The sequence below is a fragment of the Lissotriton helveticus genome, chromosome 5_1 (genome assembly GCF_964261635.1).
Source record: "Lissotriton helveticus chromosome 5_1, aLisHel1.1, whole genome shotgun sequence".
NCBI classification, from domain to species: Eukaryota; Metazoa; Chordata; class Amphibia; order Caudata; family Salamandridae; genus Lissotriton; species Lissotriton helveticus.
Window position 1 is genome coordinate 1,608,484,907 of NC_136065.1, and position 27,547 is coordinate 1,608,512,453.

The window sequence follows — 27,547 nt, forward strand, 5'->3', positions numbered from 1 at the left end:
AGACATGTACTTCTGCTGTAGTTGTTGTTGACTGGTTTACCAGTTTGCACTCACGAAATGGCCATAGTTCTTCGGTAAACCGACGATGATGATCCATCCATCCCAGTGAGTGACTGTAAAGAAAAAAGATATCATGTAACTTTGATCATCAAGACTCATCATCATCATGGTATATTGGCAAACTCGATGGTTGTTCATGCAGTCGCAGTCTACACACACAGTGAGTCCAAGGACATTTTGCATATTAAAAAATGCAACGTAGTGGCCCCTGTTGTAGAAGAATTTGAATTAACAAGGTAAAAAAACACAGAGTAGACTTGAGTTACAGTTAGTGTGTAAAAGATTAAATAATAACAGAAGACATATGATGATTCATTTCATGCACAACAAACAAACAGCAATTGCTTTTATCAGAGCCAGACAGCCAGTGCTGTCAACTAAATGCCATCTCATTATTCATTACCTGTCCCACTTTTTGTTCGCATCTTGTTCTTAAAGTGGAGGCCCACAGGGCAGCCTCTCGTGTGTGTCAATTTCAGAAGTAACTGTCAGCAATCAGCAAATAGTCAGCAATTCCAGTCCTCCTTTTTTTGAGGGGACTCGTCTACGAAGCAACAGTTTCTTCATTCTGCGTAATCCAGCCATCTGCCTTGAGGGAAATGGATAGGAGGAGTCTGGAGGAGGAGGATAGAGGAGCATGACTGAGTTGTGAACTTGTGAAATTCAGGTTTACAGACAGCAGCACCTTCAATAAGGAAATAACACAAAGACAGTGCTGCTGATGGATTTATTGTGATTAGAGTTTTGTTGTGGTAAAAGTTGCAAAACAAAGAAAGACACACAGAAGTAAAAGTGAATAAGGAGTCAGGATGAAAAAAAAGGAAGTCAGTTTCAGGCCTAGGCGTCTGGAAAGTAGAGCTCGTCCTCAAACTCTGAATTGAGACAGGAGTAGGTCAGCTAACACAGAAGAACTTCCTAAGTCAGTGTTCTCTTCTTCCTGTGTGGATTCACGTATTTGTAATCTGGTGGTATGAAGTGCTGATTCATCTTGATCATTGTTAACCTCTCCACATTTTTGGGCAAGAGGCGGGTCCTTTTTGAAGTTACAATGGCACCAGCAGCACTGAAAACATGTTCAGAAGACACGCTTGTGAGTTGGCAAGACAAATAATTTAGAGCCAGGTTGGTGATAAGTGGCCATTGACCCTTCTTCCCATACCAATACAACAATGGGTTCTGATTAAAGAAGACCTCTGTTGGGTCATCCAGATAGGCCTGCGCCATCCAGTCAAGGTTCTCCAGGGGTGCTCCACTTTGAGTACCATCTGTGGCCTTTGCATGAATGATGGAAAGAGTAAACCCTTATGAGTTAGCCAATCTGCTTCCGACAATATTATGGCTGGCCCTGGTGAAGGTGAGGATGATGATACAGTTGCTGGTGTCGGTAACGGCTGTGAGGGAAAGTGACTGTCTTCGGCCACAGAAGTGGACCCTGACGCCGGATGGCCTGCTGATTCAGTAATACTTTCGCCGGTTCCTTCAATTTCCTGCCACTCTTTTTCGAACCAAGTGGCTGACAGAGCTAGCCAATGTTTGTACTTTGAAACATCTGCTTCATTAACCCCTTGCATGCTCATGACGGAACGGTTCCGTCATCAGCGTCGGTGCTCCGGTGCTGATGACGGAACATTTCCGTCATGAGTCAATTTGATTTATGACCCTTCAGCACTGCAGCGAAATTCGCGCAGCACTGAAGGGGTTAAAAGGAATTAATGCTTTGCTGTTCACTGCCTTTTTGTACCGTGGAACCAGAAAAATGGCACAAATGTAATGTTGTTCTGTATGTGTTTTTTTAAGCCTTTCATTGTCAACTAGGCAGGTTAATAAACTCACAGACAACTGATATGCGTCTTGCTTGTCAGTATCACCTTTGAATGTTGAAGACACCGCCTTCAGTTGGTGCTCTAGCATGCGCAACAATGGGATAGCTTTGCCCAAAGTACAGACCTCCCTGCTGACGTCACGCGTGAAGACCTCAAAAGGACGAAGCATGTCTGTCAGGCTTTTAACTAGGTTTTAACTAGGTCCCATTCCTCCAACTCTAGCCTCATGTCTTTCATAGTAGAACCCAGTGCAAAGACATACTCATTGATTACCAAGCACTGCTCAGACAGACGCTCAAGCATGTAGAAGGTTGAGTTCCAACGTGTAACCACCTCCTGGATGAGTCCTCTGACTGGCAGACTACGTTCACGTTGCATGTTCCTCAGATGCTTCCGGGCCTTAAAAGAATGGCTGAAATGTGTGTAGATTCTTTGGCAGGTGGTCAGTAACTTGCTGACTTTGTTTTCTTTTTTCAAGAAATCTTCAACAACTTGGTTAATACAGTGCGCCAAACACGGCACTCTGAAATAGCCACCTTCACCCATGGCCCTAACTATATTACTGCCATTATCCGTGGAAACATAACCAATCATGCGGTTTCTTGGATGCATCCATTGAAAGACTTTACTGTTAAACTCCTCCAAAATGTTTAATGCAGTATGAGATTTCTCCATGGCAAACATGGTTATTGTTGCATGTTTCCGAGTAGCTTGAAAAATTGTGTCTGTGTCAACAACACCTGCCGACAGCTTCTCTCTATCCCCTGCAAAAGAGACCCAGTGTGCAGAGATGCACATGTAATCAAGGGCTTGGCAACTGGTCCACATGTCTGTTGTCAGGTTGATAGGGTTAACAGCACTCTTCTGCAAAGCTGCCCCAATCACCTCCAGCACATCTTGATGTAGTGCTGGAACCGCAACTCTGGCAAAATAGGACCGGCTAGGAACCTTTCATTTAGGGCAGACTGTTGCCACAAATTGTAGAAAACCCACCCCTTCCACGAAAGAAAAAGGGAGAAGGTCCAGCGCTAACATTTTAGCATGCATTGCATTATAAAGACGTGCCATTGGGTGGTTGCGTTCAAATGGCGCCTCCGACCAAAACATGCTTTTAATGGTGGTCTGGACCGTTTTACGTGATGATGATGATCCAGACTTCTTCAACCCAGTTAGGCTCATTGGTGTACTTTTTCGCATTAGTGTCTCTCCCAGACTCTATCAGCCTGATTCATCATTCTCCCGTTTTGCGAGCCCCTAATAGCGATTCATAACGAATCGCTATTAAGGACTTGCAAAACGGGATTCATGTAGGAATTACAATAAATATTGCGATTCCTACATGTTCCCTATTTGCGAGTAGCAAATTGCTAATCGCAAATAAGGAATAACTCCCCATTCATTCCAATGGGCCAAAAGGCAAAAAGGCCCATAAGAATGAATGGGGAGTATTCCTTATTTGCGATTAGCAATTAGCTAATCGCAAATAAGATAGCGATTTAAAGGGTGCCAGGGGTGTCCAAAGGACACCCTGTAGCACCAGTAAATTGAAACTGGTGTTGCGCACACACGTGTGTGCAACATGCAACTTAGAAAAATGCTTTTAAAAGCATTTTTCTAAGTTTTCGCTATTTACCACGAGGTTTGACCTCGCGGTAAATAGCGGGCCGAAATTGCGAATTCACAATTTTTAAATGGATGATGAATTGCATATAAGGAATCTCAAATAGAGATTCATTAAATGTAATTCCTCGCAAAATAGCGAAATCGCTATTACCGATTTTTGCATTTGGGATGAGGCATCCCAAATGCAAAAATAGCGCTCGCAAAGGGCCAGATTCTCAGAATCTGGCCTTTTGCAAGCCGATTTCGGCTTGATGAATCAGGCTGTTTGTGTGCCTCATAGATGTTGCTGGGGTAGAGGGTGTGGGCGCTACCACTGCAGTGCTGCTACCAGGGGTACTGTGTGTACCAGAAAAAATGTCTGTCGCTTCTTCACCTCTCCCCTGCACGATCAGCCCCTCGTCATCATCAGATGCAATGTCAATGGATACATTTGGATTTCTTGTACTTTTGGCTTAATGGATCTTACTTGGGTGTGCCTCCTAAGGGATAGTGTGGTGTTTTTGGAGATGACCTCTCTGGCCTCCGGTACCATAGTTGGTACCAAGCTTACCCCGACTAACTACAGCTTTACAAATCGAACAAAGGACTAGGTTTTCCGCCTTTTTGCTAACACTATAGAAGTCCCAAACTGGGGAGTTGAGATTTATGGTGGTGGTGGTGGAGGTGCTACTTTCAGTTTCAATGCCAGATGAAGTGGAGGATGGGCGTGGCCGAATTTGACCCTGTTGTGCACTTACAGTTACAGGACCACTACTTGAGGTAACGGAGGTCGAGCTGGATGGAGGTCCCTGCCGGCCCTTCTGAAGAGAAAATATGGAAGCTGTAGGTTGTGTTGGTATAGTGGTTACCTGTGTTGGTGGTGGTACCAGATCCACGCCGCCCACATCCCGCTGAGCAGCAATTCGGGATAGGGTAAAAATGTCTGTCTGCTGCATTCCCGCTCGGGCAGGAGTGACGACTGTGATGATTGGGTCATCATCATCGTCAGACTGTTCCTCAGCAGCAGAATACACCACATCTACTTCTTGTTCGTCGTCATCACCCATAAGTGGAAGCCTTGCGGGAACCTTCCTTTTAGGCTTAGCAGCCTTTGTGGGCTCATGGCGTGCCTCCCTCTCAGATGGTGGGTTCCAATCTTGATCTAGATCATCAGGAGGAAGGGGGCTTGAAGAACTTGTACTAGCCCTCCTTGACCATTTTCTTGTTGGGGATCTGGAAGACAATGGTTCATCAGGAGAAGTGGCTTGCTCGGATGATATCTCCACTTCAATCTCGATTTCCTGATGTGCTCCTACTTCTGAAAGAACAATGATTGTGAGCAGTTGTGCCTCTCCAGGTGCCTCTCCTTGCGCCTCTCCTTGCGCCTCTCCTTGTGCCTCTCCTTGCCGCACCTCTCTTTGTTGGACTTGTGGTTGTCATTGCGGCTGCGGTTGAACACTTATCAGATGAGTTACACCTTGCGTTGATTGGATGCTACTTTCTTGCAATGAGTCAACGCCAACATCACTGGTCGATGGTGATTGAGAAATGAAAGTGGCTGCCTCTGCAGCACTCATGGCCTTGGGCCTAACTTGGCGTGGTGGCACTGAGACCAATGAAGCTGAGGTGCTGCTCCCAGCTTCGTCCCCGGCGGACACCGCTGAGCAGGTGTGCTTTTTTTTCCCCAAAAAAGTGTCTGTGGGCACACCAGTCTCCTTGGTAAGTAGCACCACTTGCTTCTTCTGCTCCTTCTTACTGGCAGTGGCACTGGCAACTTTATTGGTAGAGGAGCTACGGCCACCTTTCTTTGGGCCCATCTTCTTCAGATGTCAGAACAGCAGGCCGCAGTTTCATGAGTTGCAGAGTTGTCTGTGGCCACACGTGACTTCACGTGACATTGTGCTGCACACACCGCAGCAGGACTTCTTCCTGGCATTGATGATGAACGATGACTGATTTGTGGTTCTCTTGTGCACCTAAAAGCAAAGGAAGCCAGAGAGTCATCAGTTAAATAAATGTTGCATATGTCGTACTTCAATTAATATTTGCAACTAGGCATTTATTTTTACAACACACCCAAAAACGGAAAGACCCAAAACAAAAATTGCAATTCTAATCAAAAATGGATGTTTACATTAATAGAAGAGAGACCACACAGAGAGAGTTGTTTCATGCACCACTATGTACCCCTGGGCATAATGAATGAAAGCAAGGCATACTGGGTGCAGGCCTGAGCACATTGCCTGGCTCCAAAATGGCCCCTTGACACCCACCCACATGGCCAGGCTCTGCCTGGACCAGGCCTCAAAATGGCCCCCACCCACATGGCCAGGCCCTGCCTGGACCATGTCTTCAAAATGGCCGCCACCCACATGCTCAGGCCCTGCCTATACCAGGCCTCAAAATGGCCCCCACCCACATGGCCAGGCCCCAGCAACACCCAAAAAAATAAAAAAACACACAAAGATCACCACAATCCAATTCCATTGATGGCCTAAATGATGTTTAAATTCAAGACACTACCACAGAAAGACTTGGTCCATGCACCACTGACTACCCCAGGGCATATAATGGGTGAAAGCAAGGCAGACTGGGTGCAGGCCTATGGCACAAAGCACACTGCCTGGCTTCAAAATGGCCCCTTGACCCTCATCCACATGGCCAGGCCCTGCCTGTACCAGGCCTCAAAATGGCCCCCACCCACATGGCCAGCCCCAACAACACCCCCAAAAATCGAGAAACACACACAAATCACCACAATCCAATGCCATCCATGGCCTAAATCATGTTTAAATTCAAGACACCACCACAGAAAAACTTGGTCCATGCACCACTGACTACCTCTGGGCATATAATGGGTGAAAGCAAGGCAGACTGGGTGCAGGCCTATGGCACAAAGCACACTGCCTGGCTTCAAAATGGCCCCTTGACCCCCCACCCACATGGCCAGGCCCTGCCTGTCCCCGGCCTCAAAATGGCCCCCAACCACATGGCCAGGCCCCAACAACACCCAAACAAATCGAAAAACACACATAAATCACCAGCATCCAATGCCATCCATGCCCTAAATGATGTTTACATTCAAGACTCCCCACAGAAAGACTTGGTCCATGCACCACTGAGTGACTACCCCTGGGCCTACTGGCTAGTGTGGCTTTACACGCACCCCAAAATTTAAAAAAAATTCCACATATAACATTGAGTTATTCAATTCCATGACATAAATGTTATTTAAGTTAAACAAAACTCACAGAAACAGTTGTATCATGCACCCATGACTAACCCTGGGCCTACTGGATACTGTGCCTATCCACAATATATTTTTTTTAAAGTTGTGAAAAAGTTAAAAAATTGTAGTTGCAGCAACTGCAATGCCCCAAACAAACAACACCAACTTACTTGTAAAATCTCAAATCCAAAAGTATTTGCCAAAAATTCGCAAATTCCGCGAGCGGAATGGATTTTACGCCCATACTTAATTTCAAGGGGGAAAGTGTTCCAAGAATGGGAAGCAGTCACAAAAAAACTGGCTCCACCCACCCTCTTCATTTTGCTTCTAGAAACACCTAATAGAATTAGATGGGAGGATCTAAGCTCGTGGTTAGGGGTATAACATTGAATTTTGAAAGATATGAATGTCGAGCCTTTGCTATGAAGATATTTGAAGACTAAGCAGCCAGTTTTAAAAATAGACCTCTGAGCTACTGGAAGCCAATGTCATTTTCCTCTCAAAATCTGGGTTGCTGAAAGACCAGCCTAGCTGCTTGATTTTTGAATTATTTGTAGTCTGTGATTTAGGCCAGCAGGGAGTCCCATGCAAAGAGCATTGGTGTAGTCAATGTGTAACGTAACTAAGGGGATTAAATTTGAATAATTGCTTCGAAGCATCTTCTTATTTTTATTTTATTCTGTGACTGCTGAAAACAGGATTAAGTGACTGCATCTATCTGAGATTTCTGGGGTAATTTCTCATCAATCCAAATTCCAAGACTTTTCACCACTTTTATTGATGAGGGTGGGCACCCATCTCCGGAGGATAAAAGGACGGGTTCCATAGATGAAGTTTGTTCTTAGTCACCACAATCTCAGATTTGTCTGCATTCAACTCCAGTTGGTGGCTGTTCATCCAGTACCGGATGTATAGCATGGTGTTTTTAAATATTTCTTTGGATTCCAGTGTGTTATCAATTGTGAAAAATAGCTGTATATCATCAGCATAGTTGTAGATCTTCACCTTGCACTATAGGTCCTAGTCCCCTCTCAGTTTTCAGAGCAATGTTTAGCGAAAAACTTTTTTTGTCCCGAGTTTTGGTTTTTGAATGTTTCTGCACCTTTAGCATCCCTTCCACATTTCCAGGAATGAATGGGCACACTCTGAGGGCAGGGCTCACTCAGTCAGGGTTCCAGTACAGGGTTCAAGTTGTTAGAGCTTTTTGTGTCACTGTAAATCAAAACAGTAGGCCAGCCAAATAGCCCTTGGAGTCATTCTGGTAGTCCTGGGTTCAAGCAGCAAGGCAGGCCTCAAGCAACAGGGCAGACCCCGAGGGTAAATGTAGGCTTTAAGCATCAGGGCAGTTCTCTGTGGTAAGAAGCAGGCCTTATGCAGCACGGCAAGCCTCTAAAGTACAAGACAGGCCTTCTGAGTGTCCTATACAGGTCTACGAGTATGATCAAGAGTTGGTCTGAGGGTCCAATGTTAATACCTGGTGCCAGTCTTTGAAGTGGGAGAAACTTTTCGACTCCCCCTCCCCCACATCTGGCACTGAAATTTCCTGCCCAGAGTCCAAGATGTCTTGAGTAACAAAAATCAGTGTCGTGTTCTTTGAGAGTGTTCTAGAGATTTCTCCTTTGAAATGTAAGTGGGGCAGGGAAAAGCTCTGCTCCTCCAATCCTGACATGTTGGCCCATCTGCCAACACCTAGTCCCCCTTTGTCTTACTCATGGGGAGGAATACACAAAGGCTAACTGTCAATCTAATCACAGTCATGTGATCCAGGACATAGTCTGCAGGCATAAATGGTTAGGATAAGAAAATGCCAACTTTATTTAAGTAGCATTTTTAGAATTGAGACTAAAAATTTGAGTTTACTATTAAAAAGAATTTCAAATTACAATTTGTTTGAGAACAAACATGACATTTCTACGGTAACCCAGTGTTATACTATGGAAGAGGTAGACCTCACAGTAGTGGAAAACTAATTTGGGAATCTTTCATTACCAGGACTTGAAAAACTTAAAAGTACATGCACAATATTTTAAAAACACTGCACCCTGCCCTAAGGAATGTTTAGGGCCTACTTTAGGGGTGACTTCTATGAATTGAAAAAGAAGGTTTAGGAATGGAAAAAGGTTTATTTTACCAGGTTGAACAGGCAGTTTAAAACTGCACACAGGCTACAATGGCAGGACAAAACTTTAAAAGGCTACATAAGTCAGTGGCAAAATAAGTGCTGCACCTTGCGTCACTTTGCTAGGGACTTAGAAGTAAATTAAATGTGCCAATCAGGTGCAGTCCAATTTTACCAAGTTTAAAGGAGTGAGCACAAGCAGTTTAGCTTTGGTCACAGTTCACAGAATCTTCTGAACTGATTCCGTTTATTATTTCTTGCTTGGGGTTAAAAATGGAAAACACAACTATTTACAAACCTCTTTTTAACTTGTTGCCAATCCCAGATGAATCTACACAAAACTCTGCATCCTGAAACCTAGCATATTAGCTTATTCACTAAAAAATGATGCTGTGATTTCCACGAGTACCATGCACACTTTGGCACTGGAACATAGCTAGCAAATAAGTGCAAATCCGGTCAGGGGCTGCTTGTGTTGGAGTTCAGGGAGGGCCTGGCATTTCAGGATGAACAGTTCTCATTAGATCAGGGTTAAGTCAAATTTTCTAATGGCTGCATATGAAATGCGGTGGCATAATGTGCAAAATAGCAAAGACTGAAAGGTGGCCTGAGTTGTTTTATTTTGCATGATTATGAGGAATTTCTGCCAGGGAACACAGGAACATTAAACTTTGTGAATGCCAGTAGCTTCTGGCTGCTGCTGTTCATGTTATTTGCATTTAGCACTATTTTCATAGTGCAAAATGCAAACTCAGGCCTATTTTTGGATACTTGGGTGATTTTTCGCTAAGAAATTAGTTCTACATGATGTGTTACGCTTCTCACATGTTTTTCCGTAATCTTGTGTAATTTGACAGTAATTTGGCGCAATTATGCTATAGCAAATTAGGCTAGTTAACCCACGCCTAGTAAATACCTGTGCCTAAGGTGAATTCAGGCATTCCAATGAACACTTTTTTGTGTACCTCAGTGTGTCACCCTAAGTGGGACAGGTATGCCCAGATGTAGGTTCCATGTACATGTGTGACTGCAACTAAGCCATATGCGAATAATAAACCCTAAGGGTGAAAACAGTCTTGGTAGACTTGTGTTCAGAATCAGGGATGACCTGGCCTGGCAGTTCGTCCATGACTGTCCTCCCGTGAGTCTGTTGCTTTGGCTGTTGCTCTGTCCCCACTTGGATGACTTGTTGCTCCGCCACATTTATTACTAAAATAATTTTTAACTTGACACTTAGCACTTTAACATTGGTTTTCATCTGCGCTAAACTGTGTTACTGTTTTTTAAATACAGTGCCTATTACCACCTGTAATTTGAATTTGGAGAAGCGTGGCTCAGTGGTTAAAGGCGGCAGACCAAGAAGCTGAGATCGGCCGTGGACCAGGGTTCGATTACCGCCTCGGCGGGTCTCGGGCTCAAAAATTCCACGGACTCGACAATTCTCGCTCCGGTGCCTACTCGACTCATGGGGTCACACTCTGCGACTCTGGGCAATAGCTTGCTTAATCTCCACTACGGCCCCTCGCGGCGGGATGCCTGGCTTTCACCTTGTGGATACCCTGCCGGGAAATACCAGGACGGGTTCCCTAAGCAAGCGCTTAGATACCGTGTCGGTGATTTGCGCTATATAAATACATGTACATTTACATTTACATTAAGAGGGAGGGCGGGAATCAAACTCAGCTCAAGGAGTTCTTAATGCTGACATGGAGAGCCGCCATCTTGACGGGCGAGCACTCCAGCTGTTCAGCCCTGGAAAATAAAAGGTGGGGTGCAACGCGGACGCAGTTGGCCTCATGCTTGCTGTTGTTTGGTCTGTTGCTGGGTCCCCGCTCGAGTGACTAGTTGCTCTGCCGCATTTCTTACTAAAATAATTTTAACTTGACACTTTGCACTTTAATATTGGTTTTAATCTGCACTAAACTGTGATACCATCTTTAAATACTGTGCCTATTACCACCTGTAATTTTAATTTGATCGTGTTGGAGGTAGGGCGGAAATCGTACTCGGCTCAGGGAGTTCCTAATGCTAACATGAAGTGCTGCCATCTTGACGGGTGAGTGCTCCAGTTGTTCAGCCCTGGAAAATAAAAGGCGGGCACTGCGCGGACGCAGTTGGCCTCACGCTAGTCTGTTGCTTGGTCTGTTGGTTGGTCCCCGCTCAAGTGACTTGTTGCTTTGCCGCATTTATTACTAAAATCATTTATAACTTGACACTTTGCACTTTAACATTGATTTTAATCTGCGCTAAACTGTGCTCCATTTTTAAATACTGTGCCTATTACCACATGTAATTAGAATTTCGATTGTGTTGGGTAGAGGGTGGGAATTGCACTCGGCCGGGGGAGTTCCTGTGGTGTAGCACTCTAGTCATGCACACCACATGCCCAGTCAGTTTGTGCGCACAGACATTTTCCCTCACAAACTCTGTCCCCTTTCTGCCAAAACCAGGGGAACCTGCTATGAAATGGGAAGACTGGAAGGGGTATTATCTAAATTACTTATCAGCTCTGGAAGATGAAGGGGAAGAAGCTTTTTCAAGCAAATGCAGGAAGAAGATCTGTTGCACAATCTGGGACTGGAAGGGTTCAGAGTGTATGAACATATGGTGAAGAAGACCAGGCTCCCCGATGGTGATAGTTTAAATGTGCATACATACAACTGAATCTTGAAGCAATCTTATTAAAAGTATCCTGGTCTTTTTGTGTGATGTTTTCTTCGTCCCCCACAGTACTTCTTGAAAAAGGGCACCCAGGCCCGAAATGCATTGGAGTCGAATTAACTCAATGATTAATGAGATGTTCATCATTATATCGCATTAATTGAAACGTTGAATACAACAAGTGAAACTGATTATCATATATAAACTTTGGAAATACGAAGTAATATTTAGTGGAGTCATTATTCGTTGAACCTTAAGGAGTGCCTTATACAGGGATGCATTCAGTTGTATGTATGCACATTTAAACTATATCTGCTAGCGTTGTGGACGGACACGCTACCTGTGAGAGCATCCTACCCTAACTAACTTTGTAGCTAAACTATTATTAGATTTGATTGCTGTGCATCTTCGATTTATTGGTTTTGCCCCCGATGGTGATGACATATTTCAACATGCACTAGAAGACTTGGATAGCCATTACCAACCAGTGGTGTGTACAGACATAGACCGCTATAACCTCTTTCAACGGAAACAAACTGACACAGAGTTCGTGGTAGATTACGTGCAGGCGCTGAAAAGGTTAGCGGTCACGTGCGAGTTCGGACCCCTCCATGATGACCTGGTGCAAGACCAGATAATAATGCATTTGGTCAATACAAATATTCAGGAGAAGCTGTGGGTTAGGGGAGATGCACTCCTCAATGAGATAATAGCCATGGTCAAGAAGGAGGAACTGTCAAAACGATGCGCTGAGGCCGCAAAAAAGAACTGTGCCAGTAAGGCCACAGTGTACAGAGTGACTGACACCAAATCCTACGACACCAAACCCCCACCCTACCCACTAGTAGGACCACCTTTACCAAGAAACCACTACCCTGAGTGGCAGGACCCCACAAGGCGCCCGGTGACCACAAGAATAACTGTTACAGATGCAGCAGTCACGCACACGCAGCCAATAACAGACGGTGCCCAGCATTTTGGGTCAAATGCTCCTATTGTGGACTGATGGGTCATTTTGAGAAAGTGTGTAGGCGCAAGCCCAGCTGCGCCTCTGTAAAATGTGTCCTACAGGATTCTGACGCTGAAGGGTTGGAGGGTGAGGGTGATGAGGACTGTGTTCTTTGAATTGATGACCAGTTTCTGGGTATTGATTGTAATAACACAAAGAAACCTTCTTGCTTATTGTCCATTGGGGGAGTACGAGTCTCCATGGTAGCAGACTCAGGGTCCCCATACACCATCATCCAATGTACCATTTGGGAGAGGGACTTTGTACACTCTTTAGGCGCTCACCTACACCCCACGATTGTTCACCCAGTCACCTTCACGGGAGAGAGAAATCTCATGGTAGGCTTCCGCCCACTCTGCTTTGAGTTTAAGGCTAGGACCTCGGAAAGGAAACTGTATGTGGTGGAAAAACGGCTCTCAGTACTAGGCTGGGTGGACCAAGGGGTGTTAGGAATCCAACTAAATCTGGGTGAGGCCACAAAAGTCCTCATGACAGACAACCCAACGACAAGTAAGGGGGAAGCATGGAAAAATGACTTTCCAGTAGTTTTTGGAGGCACAATAGGCAGGCTCACCAAATTCACACATAGAATTTGCCTCAAGGAAGGAGCCACGCCAGTATACCATAAATAAGGAACATCCCATTCAACTGCAGGGAGGCAGTGAAAATGGAACTGCAGCGCTAGAAGACAACGGGGTGATCGAGCCGATCAGAAGCGCGGAATGGCTGGCACCCTTGGTGGTCGCACGCAAGCCCAACGGGAAGGTGCGGCTCTGCATAGACCTGAGGGAACTCAACAAAAATATCATAGTGAACAAATTCCAGGTGCCCAAAATCAACGAGAAGTTGGCCCAGACCAAGGGAATCAAATGGTTCTCGACTATTGCCCTCACAGAGGCGTACCACCAAATTTCACTGCACCCCTCCTGTAGGAAACTTACATCGTTCATCACGCCATTCAGCTGCTCCAGGTTCCAGCAGATGCCCTTTGGCCTGGCATCCGCTGCAGCGGTGTTTCCTAAGCTGATGCACAAGCTGTTCAAGGATATCGGCGGAGTGCAATACTTCCAGAATGATATCCTGCTCAAGGGCAAGACCAAACTGGATCATAATGCGAAGCTGTCTACGGTATTGTGCATCCTGTCATGAAACGTCCTCACAGCAGAGTGGGAAAAGTGCAAATTTGGCCTTCACACCGTCACCTACCTAGGACACGAAATCAGCGATGAAGGCACATCTCCCAAAAGTGCCAACGTCGACGCAATCATGTCAGCACCTACGCCTCAAAACAAGGAAGAAGTACGTTCCTTCCTCAGAATGGCCGAATTCTATAGTAAATTTGTACAAAACTTCACCACCAAAACACACCATCTACGCCAAATCCTTAAACAAAAGAATGCTTTTGTCTGATCCATCCAGGCAAATGAAGATTTTCTGTGAATCAAGAACGACATTTGTGATTCTGTGCCCCTACATGGATTTTACCAATCCGCCCTCTCCATCCTCACCACAGACGCCACCAACAAAGGACTGGGTGCAGTTCTGTCACAGAGGTCTGCGGATGGTGCCATCACCACCATCAGCTTTGCATCTCGTTCTCTGGCCCCCAATGAGGAGAAGTCGAGAAGGAGATGCTGGCAGCCATCTGGGTGATGGAAAAGTTCTGACAATTTCTCTGGGGTTCCAGGTTCCTCCTCTGGACAGACCACAAGCCGCTGGTTAAAGTCCTTACATCTAGCGGACATGCCAGCGCCACCCTGTGCGTTGCAAAAATGACCCTTAGCTTGTTGGACTTTGTGTATGACGTACCCGGCACCAAGAATAAAGTGGCAGACTTCCTCAGCAGAACGGCGGCGATGGAAAGTGCACCTGCACACACAGAATGGGATGAGTACATGATCGTCTTCACCAGTGATCAGGAAGAAGGCATAAGCACACAGGACTGGTGGGAAGCGTATGACAAACATCCTATGCTCTAGAGTGAAGATTTGTCACGTGGGGTGGCCAGAGTAGAACCCTTGGACACTGACCTCCAGAAATTGTGGGAAGTGCAGGAGGAGCTGTCTATCAGTGAAAATGCCATATTCCTCTTGTGCGGCGACAAGGCGATACCTCCACTACAACTAGTGTAATGGCTGCTCACAATCCTGCATGAAGGCCACAATATTTAATGGTGGCCTGCTATCGATGGCCAAGTGGAGAAGCATGTAAGGACCTGCGAGCAGTGCAACAACCCAGTCAAATCACAAACCCTCCTACAACCACTGTTCGGAAAGTTTACCACTCCTACCAGCCCGTGAGAAGAACTGGCGGTCGACATCCTAGGACCCATCCTCGACACGTGGGGAGTTCCCAAGTACGCCATCGTGTTGATGGACCGATACTCCAAGTGTACGGAAGTAGAAATGTGTGAAAAAGCAGACACAGACAGGATTGTAGCCTTCTTCACAGCCACATTTTTGAGAGAGGGCATTCGGAAAGTCATTACGAGTGATAATGGCCCCCAGTTTACCTCTGAGAAATGGACGGCATTCATGAAAAGGAATGGCATTGTGAACAAACACACCCCAGTGTACCATCCTCCTGGTAATGGCCTCGCGGAGAGGTTTAACCGTGTGATCATGGGGTCTGTGCAAGCAACCATCAGCGCAGGTAAGAATTGGGAGATGGAAATTAAACACACCGTATGGGTGTACCGTATAACTCACACAGCTACAGGTTATAGCCCGTTCAAGATTCTACGGGGCCAAGACCCATTCACATGAGACAACAAAGCTTGGATGAACCTCACTCTTCAAAGTAAATGGTCCCCAGCGGTAGTCCGGAGCAATCTGGAGAAAGCCCAGAAAATGTACTCAAACCACTACAACAAGAAGCACTGGGTGAACAACGTATCGTTAGAAAAGGGGGAGTGGGTTCGAGCAAAGCTGGCACAACTGCAGGGAAAAGGTGACAGCAAGTTCAGCGAAACTCTGCAAGTCAAAGAGGCATACACACGACCAGCTTTATTAAGTGATGGAAAAGTATGGTCCTACAACAGAATGGCGAAGTGCAATAAAATGATGGAATGGTGCAAGGGAGATGCCCCATCAAGTACCAGTAACATTAGTTGGGAATCAGAAAATGAAGAGCACGACCCGGAGACAGACACACAGAGAAAGGGCACAGCAAGAAACACTGAAGACAGGAGAAACAACACACAGGAACGAAGGAGTCTAGAAACCCGCACGACGACTTAGGCCACAAGAAGATCAAGGTACAAGTGAACCAGACACAACACAACAAACCTCCACAGCTCCCAATGGTAACCAGCAAGGGCGTCCAATGGAAACCAGAGCACACACGAGGGAGAGCCACACAACACAAACACCCACTACACGCACCCGCACAGGTAGGGCACTAGTGTTACCAAAAAGATACAGAGAATAGGATGGGTAAATTGTAATAGGTTGTGTACGTCCTCACCCTATTGTTCTCCCCTCCTTATCAGATGTTATATTGTCTTGGTATAGCACCAGTGCCCGGGAATCCTCGGCACTACTCATTGTTATGGTTATTGTTATGGCATTGTAAAGGGGGGAGATATGTGGTGTAGCGCTCTAGTCGTGCGCACCACGTGACAGGCAGGGGCATGCTGGAAGCGGTGGCGGCTATGCTCCCCACTGTAGAAAAGCAGTGCAGGAGTGACCCCGGCGCTCTCCTGTAATAAATCCTACACCTGCGCCTCATACTGTTGTCCGTGTCGTCTATGGTGATCTGACACCAACTAGCTCCTAATGCTGACATGAAGCACCACCATCTTGACGGTTGAGCGCTCCAGTTGTTCAGCCCTGGAAAATAAAAGGCGGGCACTACGCGGATGCAGTTGGCCTAACGCTAGTCTGTCACTTGGTCTGTTGCTCAGTCTCCGCTCAGGTGACTTGTCGCCCTGCCGTATTTATTACTAAAATTAGTTTTAACTTGACACTTTGCACTTTACAATTGGTTTTAATCTGTGCTAAACTATGTTGCCATTTTTAAATACTGTGCCTATTACCACCTGTAATTTGAATTTGATTGTGTTGGAAGAAGGGTGGGAATCGAACTCAGCTCAGGGAGTACCGAATGCTGATATGAAGTGCCACCATCTTGACAGGTGAGCACTCCAGTTGTTCAGCGTTGGAAAATAAAAGGTGCCGGAGGTGCACCTTAGGCAAGCCCATATGCACCCATCAGCGTCCCAGAGGCTGCTGGCACTAGCCATGCTACTGGGTTCCTTCCACACCGAGGACAGCGCATAACTTTTAGCAGAGCCATTCTACTATATATTGGTAAGGATTTGCACTGCCATAACCACTCTACTTTGAACTCTGACTGTACCACCTCATAGTGCACACATTGTAACTGGGTAGCCTCCAATTATAACAGTGAGAATAACTCAGGGAGGGTGCATAAGGGTGTCAAGGTTCACAGAACAGGTTCCCAGAATAGTAAAGGCAAACATTTAAAGGCACATTTACTCAATAAACGCTCCTTAAAAAAGCACAAACTGCATGTGTCTGATCTGCTGCAAGAATCCAACCTGGACATAATATTTTTGACAGAAACATGGCTCACTAAGCCATCAACCCCCCTATTGCTACCGCCATTCCCTCAGGTTATCAGATCCTAAGAAGGGACCATGCTGTGGGCAAGGGTGGCAGAGTTGCAATTATTTTCAAAAAGGACGTATGCTGCACCATAGTCCGTATAGGAGAGTTGGACGGGGTGAAATGCTGAGGCTTTTATTGTGTACTCTCTGCTCACCAATCCCTGGACGGAGCCTTAATATATAAACCTCCTGGTCCTGCCGCAAAGTTCCTAAAGTCCCTTAGTGACTCAATCTCACACCAGTCCACAAATATAAGCACTTCCTGCTACTTGGAAATTTCAATATTCAAATGGACAAACCAGCAGAGCAGAAGTCCATCTCACTGATTGAGTCCCTTGCCATTTTTAATGTGTCTCTTTATGTTTAACATCCCACCCATGATAAGGGTCACACACTCAATCAGATTTTTTCTAATGCAAAGATTCAAATAGACATGCTTTTACCTTTAGTGTGGTCTGATCATTACCTGATAGTTTTCAAGGTGTGTAAATTAGTAGGATGCCCTCAATCTTATGTGAAGCATCGTACTACCTCTTCAAGACCCTTCCATCGAATTACTCCAGTAGCACTAAGCGAAGCGCTTGTCCACCACCTGCTTTCACTCAGCGGCAACTCAGAGAGTGATGCTCTCTGTTTGAAGAATTGGTTGCAGCAACGCTCTCTGGTGCTTGCACCTTCTTCCACTCACCCCTCTAAGCCTACTAGAATTTCTGCTCCATGGTTCAATGAAGCAAACAGGCAGAGCAAAAGTGCTGGTAAACGTCTGAAAATGTTATGGTGGAAACATTTTAATATAGAGGACAAAAAAATCTATAAACAAGCCTTAAAGGTCTATCACAATAAAATTTTAGAGGAAAAAAATAATGTTTCATCCAAAATTGAGTAATCTGGTAATAAAAGTAAGGACATTTTCAAAATTGTTAAAGACTTTACATCCCCGAGTGCGGCTGCCAGACTTTTTACCCCCACTATGGAGTGGGCAACCCAACTTGCCTATTTCCATGACAAAATCAAAACTATCCAAGACTCCTTTGCTAAGGTAGGGAGCACTGATAGGCCATCCTCCGGCGCTCCTGCGGTGGGTTCTTTTTTCACACAGTTTCCGCCCCTTCCACTGGAGACGTCCTTGGAGAATATGAAAGGCCTTAAATCAGGCTCTCCCACTGACACTTGTCTGGCCTAAGGGCTGGCATCCGTAGCCGAGCTTATTAACCCAGGTGCCAATATTGTCCTAAACTCCTCGCTGAGAAATGACCAGGTGCCATGCAGTTGGACAAGTGTGAAAATCCTACCACTGCAAAAAAAAGCCCTTCTGCCGACCCCTTGGTGGCATCCAACTATAGATCAATCACACTCCTCCCTTTCTTCTCTAAAGCCCTAGAGAAATACATGAATTCAGTTATCAAAGACTATGTAGAAACTAACAATCTTCTCCACCAGAGCCATTCCGGTTTCAGATCTAATTTCAGCACAGAGATGCTTTGCTTGAAATCTCTGAGTCTATTAAGGAGAAACTAGTTAAGAGAGGTAAAGTGGTGCTGATCTTGCTGGACCTCTCTGTGGACTTTGACACCGTGCCCCATGACCGACTCCTGCACAGATTACAGGAGTGCGGTCTGGGAGGCATGGTGCTCCAGTGGTTCTCCTCCTTTTTGGAGGATAGACACCAAGAGTTCTGGTCCCCTCCTTTCACTGCTCCCATTCCCCCTATGAAGGTGGGTGTCCCTCAGGGTTTCATTTTGAGCATGACACTTTTTAATCTATACATGTCCCCCTTTGCTCCCCAGGTCAAAGCATGCAGTGCAACAAAAATTTCCTATGCTGATGACACGCGGCTTTTGTTTACATGTGTTGAGGGCGAGGACTTTGCAGGGGAGAAGATCAACAAATGCCTGCCTGGGGTTTTTACTTGGCTCAGAGAGAATCATTTAAAATGTAACCCAGAGAAATCGGAGATAATCTTCTTCTACTCTCCACCTCGGGATGAGTGGAAACAATGATGGCCTTCAGACATGTCGCCTCCCCTAACTTTGGAAAACACGGTGGAGAACTTGGGGGTCAAGTTGGATGACATCCTGTCCATGAAAGCTCAAATACAGGCAGTCGCAGGATCCTGTTTCGGCCTCCTATGAATGCTTAAGAAATGTCTCCCCCTACTACCTCTCAATCACAGGAAGACCGTGGTCCAAGCCCTCATTGCCTCCAGGTTGGACTATGTAAATGTTCTATACCTAGGCCTCCCAAAGTAATCAATCAATCAATCAAAGCATTTGTATAGCGCGCTACTCACCCGGAGGGTCTCAAGTCGCTTGGGGTAGGGGGGGGTCCGCTACTGCTCGAACAGCCAGGTCTTGAGTTGCTTCCTGAAGGCGAGGTGGTCTTGGGTCAGGCGGAGGTGCATGGGGAGGGAGTTCCACGTCTTGGCAGCCAGGTAGGATAAGGATCTTCCTCCCGTTGGGGCTCTTTGGATGCGGGGGACGGTGGCGAGGACGTGGCTGGTCGATCGAAGCTGGCGGGTGGGAGTGTAGAAGGTCAGGCGGTCGTTGAGGTATCTTGGGCCTTGGTTGTGGAGAGCTTTGTGTGCGTGGGTTAGGAGTCGAAATGTGATTCTCTTGCTGACGGGGAGCCAGTGCAGGTTTCTCAGGTGTGCAGAGATGTGGCTGTGTCGGGGGATGTCCAGGATGAGTCGTGCTGAGGCGCTCTGAATGCGCTGGAGTCTTTTCTGGAGTTTTGCAGTGGTTCTGGCGTAGAGGGAGTTGCCGTAGTCCAGTCGGCTGGTGACGAGGGCCTGGGTGACCGTCTTCCTGGTTTCGGTGGGGATCCACCGGAAGATCTTACGTAGCATGCGTAGGATGTTGAAGCAAGACGAGGAGACGGCGTTGACTTGTCTGGTCATGGAGAGGGAGGAGTCCAGGATGAAGCCCAGGTTGCGTGCGTGGTCTGTTGGTTTGGGTGCGCTGCCCAGGGCAGGGGACCACCAGGAGTCGTCCCAGGCGGAGGGTGATGATCCCAGGATGAGGACTTCCTTCTTATCTGAGTTCAGTTTCAGGCGGCTGTTCATCATCCACTCGGCTACGTCTTTCATCCCTTCGTGTAGGTTGGTTATGGCGGTGGCGGGGTCGTTGGTGAGGGAGAGGATCAGCTGGGTGTCGTCGGCGTAGGAGATGATGTTGAGGTTGTGTTGGCGTGCGATGGCCGCGAGGGGGCTCATGTAGATGTTGAACAGCGTGTGGCTGAGTGATGATCCTTGTGGTATGCCGCAGATGACTTCGGTGGCTTCTGTTCTGAACGGGGGGAGGCGGACTCTCTGTGTTTTTCCGGTGAGGAAGGAGATGATCCATTCCAGAGCCTTCTCCTGAATAGACTGCAGGTGGTCCGGAATGTGGCTGCCAGGTCGGTCCTAATGCTTGGACCTACAGCTCGGATCTCTCCTCACCTGAAGGCTTTGCACTTGCTTTCTGTCCAAAAAAGAATTTGCTTTAAAGCCCTGGTCTTGGCTGTTCAGGATGTACATGGTACGGGCGCTTACTATATTAGAAAGAGAGTTCTACACTATGTCCCCGGTAGCCCGGTAGAACCCTGTGGTCATCTTCTCAACAGCAGGCGGTTGTTCCTAAGTTTTCCCATGGTCGCACTGGTGGCCGCTCCTTCCAAGTTCAAGCTGCCTGTGTTTGGAACCTTCTGCCGGTCTCACTCAGACAGGTGCCTGACTTACTTACCTTCAGGAAGCAGCTGAAAACCTGGCTGTGCCAGCAACAATCTTAAGGCTTTTTTCCCTTTGCAACAATAGTAAGAGTGCAGCCCTGAGGTTCTTTAAGCTCTGGGACACTCTTCCTGAGTAGCTCTGGGCTCTGCAAGTCTCCATTAACACATCCTTAACTGTTCTCAGTGGACCAGGGTCAAGACTGATTTCCATATGACTGGGTCCAAACTGAGGTGGCATGATGTGCAAGATAAGAGTGGACTAGGATGCAGCCTTGAATAATTACCAGTGGCTCAGATTCATTCTAGTGCAGGGTGGAATACTTTGTTCCGCCAGCAGAATCAGCAGAATTTTGGTCACTTTACATTACTCTTTAATGAGGAGTTCCGGCCAAATTATGTCAAATGCCGTGTGTCCGAATTTTTCTCCCACAAGGCACCAGAAACTGCGAGCTGGCAAGAGGGAGGAAGATTTGGCATCCGTTTGGTTACCGTTTGAGTCAATTTGCTGCTGGTTGAGTAGCAAAATCAGTTTGAATGGCCATGTGCTCTTGCACAATGCATGGTGCGGTTTGTGCTAATTTTCAGTGGTACTCGTATCCCGGCTGTAAATTGCACTGTGAGCTGCATATTTTTCACCCATTGGCAGACCTCCGCAGAATCTCATGGAGCTTTTATGTAACTCCAAAGATTGAAACTCTGCAAGTTACATCCACCCCTCATTAATTCAAGCATTACAGCCATCACTTTTTTGTGTACTTCATCGTGACATCAAAAGTGGGATGGGTAGGCCCAGACATGGGCCTTGTGCACACTGTGCTACTGGAACCAATCTATTCCTAACTGATGAGCCCTAATAATGTCGAAACCAGTCTAGGGTTGCTTGTGTCCCAGTTCAGGACTTTGGAACCAGACCCCACCCACAAGCTCCCTCCTCCAAACAAACAAGCTTGCTGTGGCTGGTGTTGATGTCCTGGCGTCTCTTCACACCCAATAATGGACGACAGCAGTTCGAAGCCTCTTGAAAACGAGCTGAAAACCACCATATATAGTTTTTTTCAGCTCGTTTTCCCTCCTACAGTGTGTTATCGGCTCCTCACTGGGTGACAGTGTGGTTGGGTCCGATATTGTGTGTCACACTGTATTAAACCGCTATTTGTAAGCGCAAACTAATCAACCCTAAGAGTTTCAGGGCACTGGGGGCCGTCAGGGTGATTGAGCAAGCTATTGCCCAAAGTCACAGGGTGCTGGGCTGAACTGCCAGCAGCATTGGGAATTGAAACGTGAGCCCTATGCTCCGCAGTCAGCTGACTTGCAGCTTTCTCACACTTCTCCCCCTGTGGCATCGCATGAGTTGGCAGGCATGAGACTCAAAATTGACAGCTCCTCCTTCAGCTAAACCTCTACAGCCCTACAAACTATATTAGCTTGCCAAGCACATTTGTATGTGAATATTCCCTTGCAGACATAATTCTTCCTGCTGCACATTGGCAAGAACTTTTTCTTTGATACTGATGACTGGTCACTGTGGCCTTGATTACGAGTTTGGTGCTAAAAGCAGCATGGCTTGTCCACTGGACAAATACTCATTGCATTAGATTTAGTAAATATAATGTGTTGTAAATAAAACTGATTATCAGTTTTATCATGTATGACAGAACTGGTATTCACTGCTTGTGTTGAATGCTGAATGTGTGCTACTTACCACATGTGGTAAATACTGCTTAAATAAAGTCACAAAACTTCAGGAAGTTCCCATTTTTAGGCATTGGATGTTTGTGAGTGAGAAAATGTACTCATAGATAGTAGAAACAGTCAGAGCAAAACACTGTAGGGTTTCAGGACACACCCAACGTAAACAACACATCCTTCCTGTATGAGATTATTCAGGCATTTATTGTGTGTGGGCAAAGCACCTTGAAACAAGACAAGTGAAGCCATTGTCATACTCTGATATTACTCAGTCATCTCAAGCTGACACTTGCCAGCCACTTCCATCATTGGCCCCAGCAGGGAAAGGAAGTACAGGTTTTAGCATCTCAGTTGGAGACCCTTGCCAAGGAGTTGGTAAGGGATCCTGACTATAATGAGTCATCTCAGGCCACCAAAAACAAACAAGAATATGCCTGAGAAAGGGGATTCCAGTAAAAATCAATACCGAATCAACATATCCATGTGTTCTTGAGAACATTAAAAACAAATTCCAAACCTTGAAATGCTCTGTACTTAATCAAGTTGCTATGCATAAGCACTAAAGCATGGCAAGGGGTAGTAGTTCCTTCCTTCAGCTCAACCTCAAGCAGTTGGAAGAAATATTATGAGCATTCTCCAAGTCTGGAGTGGAAGGTATGACAGAATGTCTCGCAATCAGAGGAATACAAGGCACAAGACATGCGAGTCATATGAATGAATCGTGAGTGAATGGTTCACTACTAGAGCTCTGGTTCCCTAGGTGTAGTATGGTAACCAGACACAATAGAGTGGTGCCCTAATAGACTTATACCAGGCAGTCGGAGACCCCCAGTATAGAAGTCTACGTTGTTGCTCTGATGGGCTGGGTGGAAGGCAAGTAGCAGTGATCCTACCCTTGCTTTGGGCCCTATGCAAGGGTAGGATCACTGCTAGTTGCCTTCCACCCTTAGGTCCTGGTGAAGTGCCACACGACTCGTTAGGAGCAATAAGCGCACGAAACATGTTGACCCATCACTTAGCGATAGCCCTTTAGGAACATTGCATCCACATAGGGCATCCAAATATCTTTTAACAAAGCTGGAACTACTTGAACCATTAACATTATTTCTGAACTGGACTGCTCCAGACTTATTTTAATACCCACTACCTGGGCACTACACTATCCTTGCCGCCTTACCCACACGCACCCCACAGCTTCTTCAAAAGATCTCCGCCAAAGAGCCCCGTTTACAGGAGCCCGTCGGGAATTGCAGCACCAGCCCGATGAGGAGCAGAGCCCAATGATGAAGCATGACATCCTTCGGGGTGTGTGAGGGAATCACAAAGAAATACCTGTCTTTCCCTTGTCCCCTTTAGGAACTGCATACCCCTTTGTAGCTCAGGTAAACTAGGAGCCTCGTGTGCAGGACCTGTTTAAATAATGGCTCACAGTCCCCCCCTCTTTTCGACATTTGATTTCTGGTCATCATCACTGAGACAGATGATTTTTGCTGACCTTAGCATGTACTTCAGTTGAATACTTTCATCAATATGTTTGCTTCATTGCCCTTAGTCTACTTTTGTCTCTATTAAGATTGTTTGTGATATATATCTTTAGGAGTTTAGGTTTTCTTTTCTCTTTCTCTTTCTTATCACCAAAGCATCAATGTCATCTCTGAAAAATGTCTTCTTTTTTTCAAAGTTTCTGTTTTTACTTAATACATGCTTCTACTGTGAATGTTGGATTTGGCATTCTCTCACAAATGTAAAGGTATACTTTCTGATCGATTAATAGCATTTAGTGATTCTCTAACCTTCTAAAGAAGCCTTATACACTCAGTATGCACCGATATTCAATGGCTTTCAGTGCAGTTTCTGAAAATGAGGCCTTCAAATTTTTACCAACTGCCCATTGTATAGCCCTTGATAAAAGCTTTGGCATCATTTTGAGTTTGATGAAGCAGGCTAAAAGTGACAAAAGAGGGTTTCAACTGCACCACCAAACCCATGGTCTTGTGTCAATCAATCAATCAGGTGTTTGTTAAGTGCGACTACTCACCAGTAAGAGTCTCAAGGTACTTGGGTGTGGGGGGTCACAGGTTCCAGTCCGTAAAGGAGGGGGTCTGTCGAAGAGCCTGGTTTTGCGGTTTCTTGCAAAGATGGGGAGTGATGTAGTCTGTCCGAGGTGGAGTGGAAGGTCTTTCCAGTCTCTGGCCGCGCGGAAGGAGAAGGAGCGACCTACCGATCTGGTCTTTCTGATGCAGGGGACCACAGGGTAGGAGAGCTGGGCTGATCATTGGGTCCTTTGGGGTGCGTGGAATTGGAGTCGGCTGTTCAGGTATGCTGGCCCGTTGCATGGAGGGCTTTGTGAAAGTGGGTTAGCATCTTGAAGGTGACTCTAGCTTCGATGGGGAGCCAGTGGAGTGTGCTCAGGTGCTGTGAGATGTGGCCGTGTCTTGGCAGGTTGAGGACCAGTCTTGCGGTGGCGTTTTGGATGTTCTGTAGCTTGCGGGTGAGGTTTCTGTTTATTCCGGCATTGAGTGCCGTAGTCGAGTCTGCTGGTGAGTAGGGCGTGAGTGATGGTATTCCTGTGTTCAAGGAGGATCCATTTGAAGGTCTTACATAGAAGGCAGAGGGTGTGGAAGCAGGAGGACAAGACGGAGTTGATCAGGCAGTCCATTTTGAGCTCTGAGTCCTGGATGATTCCCAGGTTACGTGCGTGGTCAGTGGGGGTGGGCGGGCTTCCGAGGGAGGGGGGCCACCAAGTGTCATTCCAGGCGTCGGGGTTGGGGCCCATGATAAGTACTTCTGTTTTGTTGGTGTTTAGTTGAAGGCAGCTGTTTTTCATCCATTGGGCGACAATTTCCATGCCTTCTCGAAAGTTGTGTCTGGCGGTGTTGGGTTCGTTGGATAGGGAGAGGATGAGTTGGGTGCCGTCTGCATATGACACAATGTTGAGTTTGTAGGTTCTGACGAAAGGAGCGAGTGGAGCCATGTAGACGTTGAAGAGCGTAGGGCTGAGGGATGACCATTGGGGGACTCCTCAGGTGTAGGGTGTGAGAGGAAAGGGGGAGTCTGAACCGCTGCATTCTGCCGGAGAGGAAGGAGCAGTCTTGTCTTAGATCCCTGCGTCGTGGAGTCTGCGTATTAGGGTGCGCTGAGTGACTGTGTGGGACACCACTGAGAAGTCGAGGAGGATGAGGGCTGCTGTTTCTCCTTTGTCCAGTAAGGTGCGGATGTTGTCTGTTGCGTTGAGGAGGGCGATTTCCGTACTGTGTTTTTTTCTGAAGCCGGATTGGGAGTAGTCGTGGATGTTGAGCTCTTTGATGAATGTGGTGACTTGGCTGTTGATGGCTTTCTCGATTACTTTAGCTGGGAACGGGAGCAGGTAGATGGGTCTGTAGTTTTTGAGGTCAGCGGGGTTGGTGAGGGCTCAGTGTGTTGGTTGTCTTCGTCGAAGTTGTCGTAGATGCTCTTGATTTTGTGGTGGAAAAAGATGCTGAGTTTGTCGCAGAGGTCTTGTGAGGGAGGGATGTCGGTGGACTCGCTGGAAGGTTGGGCCAGCTCCTTGATGATGTTGAAGAGTTCTTTGCTGTTGTATGCATGAGTGGAGATTCTCAACGTTTGGTGGTGAACCATCCAGCTTTCTTGGTGTGGGTGTTGTTGTTTTTCTTGAAGAGGGCCATGGTGTTGGCGCTGTCGGAGATCCATCTGTGCAGGGTTCAGGCTGCAATGTTGAAGTTGTTGTTTTCCGCGATGGTTGGGGTGGAGTTGGTGAGTAATGAGGTTAGCTGGGGGGTGCCGATTTTGGTCCATTTTCTTCATGGGAGCGGGTGCTGGTGTGTGTGGATGGTGGGTGTTCGGAAGATGAAGTGGACACATCGATGGTTCGTCCATGGGAGTTCAGTGGTGTGGCTGAAGGTGATGGAATTTCCTTTTGTGAAGAGGGGGTCAAGGGTGCGTCCTGCTAAGTGTGTGAGTTCGGTCACGATCTGGCAGAGTCTAATGTTGTGGAGGTTGTCCAGGAGGGATGTGGTTCTGGGGTCGAGTTTGTTGTCGAGGTGGAAGTTGAGGTCTCCCAGTAAGGTGTAGTTGGTGGACGAGATGGCATGCTGGGAGATGATGTCTGTGGTTGAGTTATCAAAAAGTCTGTGGGGTCCTGGGGGTCGGTAGATGAGGGTTCCTCAGAGGGTAGAGGTAGGGCTGGCCAGTATCTTGAAGCAAAGTTGTTCCATCATGTCTGTGGGCTCGTCGGGGAGTGTGCTCAGGCGGAGGGTGGATTGGTGGACGATGGCGATTCCTCTTCCAGGTGGGTGGGGCGGTCCTTCCTGGAGATCTTGTATCCTTGGGGAATGGCGATGGCGATGTGCTATCCCGAGGTGGTGTTCGTCAAGGTTTCAGTAAAGAATGCTATGTCCGGGGTGGTGCTATCGAGAAGGTCCGAGATTTCGGTGGCGTGTTTATAGAGGAATCGGACGTTGAGAGGATACATTGCAAGGTCTGCAGTTCAATTGTGTTCTTGCGGGCGCGTTGTGCTGGTCCAAGGTCTTGGCAGTGCTGCAAGTATGCCAGCAGCGGTGACAGCTGAAAGGTCCGTGGGTGTTGGCTGGTGATGCTAGCTTGCAGTTGTTGTTGCAGCCTGGGTTGAGAGTGTGGAGGGCCGCTGGCTCATAGCATTGGCAGTAAAGAGATCCAGGGTTCCTGGCACTGGTTGCAGTCGGGCTTGCCTTTGGCACACCGTCGGCGCAGCCACCATTAAGTAGGGTTGGGGGAGGGCTGGACAGCTGGGAGGAGGGAGCGGGGAGGGGAGGTGTATTGGGCCCGTCGCACTGGTCGTGCTGGGGGGAGGGGCCACAGGAACAGCAGCGGCAGAGAGAAACAGGCTGAAAAAGGCAAAAGGAAAAAGGCAAAAAGAGAGAGAAAAGTGCAAATAAGGCAGCAAAAGTGCAAGGAAGAGTGGAGGAAAGACAGATAGGACACAGAAGGAGAGTGAAAGGGGGAGATTGAGATGAGGGTAAAAAACGAGTGAAAAAAGGAGGAA